Raw genomic sequence first — 2836 nt, 5'->3', positions numbered from 1 at the left:
TCGACTGACCCAAAAGTCGATTCAGTCGACTGAAGTGTGGCTTAATCAGAGCAGAGCAGCAGCACGAGCGAGGGGGAGAGCAGCAGCAGCAGCTGGGCGAGCGAGCGATCAAGCGAGAGCCAGAGCAACAGCAGCAGCGCGAGCGAGCGAGTGAGAGACAGAGCAACAGCAGCAGATCCGGCTGGTATGGCCGCCGCCACCGAAGGGGCCTCGCACTGGGGGAGAGCCGCCGTGGAGATGTCGCCCATGGCGCCGGCTTCAAGGTAGCCGCTCCATGGTGGTGCGGGATGGAGCACCGTCGGTGCCGGGAGGTCGAATTAAGGAGAAGGTGCGATGCGATGAGTGTACAACCTCTTTGGTGGCGCCGAGTAGGCCTCGGCTTCGTCCGAGGAGTCGGTGAGGATGTTGCGGTTCTGGTGGAGCAGGTTAAGGCGGTGCTGTGGGGATGGAGCAGCCGCGATAGATGAGGCGATCATCGGAGCAGCTCCTTGGAGGTGGAGGATGGGGCGGCTGAACCGGCGGGACAGCGAGATGGACGACGGATCCTCATCCGGGGAGGTGGACGAGGGACATCGAGCTGTTGTGGTGGACGACATCATCGGGGAAGAGGCTCCGGCTGGGCAACGGTGACGTGGCAGACGGAGGATGGTGGGGTTTCGCGACTGGAGCGGAGAGGTTATGGCGGCCTGGGATTTCGAATGGCGAAAAGGGGGCGATGGGAGGGGGTGAAGCATGACTTAGGGACGCGCTTGTCCAAAATGTAGGGTGTGTTACAAAAGTACCCCCCACCGATTTGAACTAGCGGCCCTTTCGGCTCAGGGTTAGAAGGGGGATTTCACGTGTCGGAATTTGGCAGCTGGAGGGAGTTTTCGCGCATGTTGTAATTTTGGGATAGCAAGGCGCGGGTTGTGAAGGCGCCAGTTTTGGGAGCACGATATCTGAATTTTCGGGATATAACAAGATGTGGGTTGAATTTTAGGGACAGGCCTAACGTGTAGTAATATTGTACTCTCTTTTTTTGACTGCATAGTAATATTGTACTTGTACGTACCAAATCAATTCGCACTTCCCTCAACCAAAAAGAAAACGAAAAAAATAAAACTATTCACACCACACAAAGAGAGAGTCTTGCCCCATTTTACTATACAAATGCTATTCAAAGCTACTCCCTCCTTCCATCTATATAGGGTCTAATGCGTTTTTCGATGCTAACTTTGACCAAATATTAGAGCAATGATATATGACATGCAACTTACACAAAGCACACCGTTAACTTCGTTTGTGAAAAGTTCTTTCAATGATATAATTTTCACATTGTGCATGTCATGTACTATTAATCTTGTCAATAGTCAAAGGCGGTCTTAAAAATCTCATTATGCCCTATATAGATGGAAGGAGGGAGTATGAATCCATGTTATGTCCGATTAATTTTTTTCGCTTTGCTATATAATGCATGTAACCTACTCATACCAACATTTTAGTGCATTCCAAATGTCTATACTACCGCTGCAATTCAAACTAAATTTGAATTTGTTTCTCTATTTCAATAAGAATCTACAATCATGATTGTTGCCAACTTCAACCATCATTCGTGTATTACCTTAATAACACACCACATGATTACTATAGAGATAGATATGAACTATGTGTACTACATGAACACGAATTCTATTTTTTGAATACACTTGATGTTGATTCCAAATAATAGTACATTTGATGTACTAACTATATATTCATAATCTAAATCATGTTCCATATGTACACCGTGTTTATCACACAAAGTATAGTGCCCCGCCCCCTACATTATGACAAGTATTTATACCTGAGTTGCAAAAGCCACACATTAGCCCAAATTATAATCAATGTTGTACATTATGATATCTTCTTCAAGTATCCGTATCCACCTTTTTATAATGAATTATGATCTTTGTTCGTCTTTTACACCTTCACGATCCTATTCTATTTGTAGCTAGCTCGCGCTAACTTTCTATCGTGCATGCACACGCCCGCCCCCCTCACACACCCTTAGCGTCCCCTCCATCGCGCACGTTCATTATTTCTCTTTAGGTCGTCCACCAGCGGTGTGTGTAGGCCCCCGGCTCCTTCTTTATGGCACACATCGGTCGATATACCTCTCTAGCCAAGTGTGCCTACAACAAACACATATATACTTCCCCTCTTCTCTTCTCACCGTCCATGCCCCCATATGTCCAATACGATTCCATGCAGGTGCACACTCCCGCCCCTCTTTTCATTAGTCACATGCTCGCACACTCCTCTCCCCTCGACATCGTAGGCCTCTCGCACCACCTCCTAGCCACACTCTCTCCCCCTGTCTGCCTCTTCGGACCTTATTTGCTTCTAACACATGCATGCATGTATATGAACTGATCTCCCTACATATAGCCAGGTCGACTATAATTTGTTTTCACCAAGCACCGATACAGTTACCTTGCTAGTTATGTCTCTCCTTTTCTCGGACACACGACGGTTGATCTTCCTATGTAGTTACGCATGCTTACCACAACCATATCTTCTCCCCTCATCATCCTTGAATACCTCCCGACCCGTCTCTCACACGCACGTGCATAGACAGACAGACATCCCCCGCCCTCTCTTATTGATATTGCACTCATACCCTCCGTTTGTCTAGCAGGCCTCTCCCACCATTTGTGAGACGCCACTCCACCACCAACCCTCCGACGCTCTACCTTTGTCTTTTTCCCAACCTTATTCCTCTGCTACACATATCCATGGATGTCGATCGATCTCCCTCAATACATAGCTAGGTCTCTCTCCTTCCCCAGACATATACTAGTCGACCGGTCTCTACCCC

The sequence above is a fragment of the Triticum dicoccoides genome, chromosome 6B (assembly GCF_002162155.2).
Source record: "Triticum dicoccoides isolate Atlit2015 ecotype Zavitan chromosome 6B, WEW_v2.0, whole genome shotgun sequence".
NCBI classification, from domain to species: domain Eukaryota; kingdom Viridiplantae; phylum Streptophyta; class Magnoliopsida; order Poales; family Poaceae; genus Triticum; species Triticum dicoccoides.
This window is presented reverse-complemented; position numbering follows the sequence as displayed.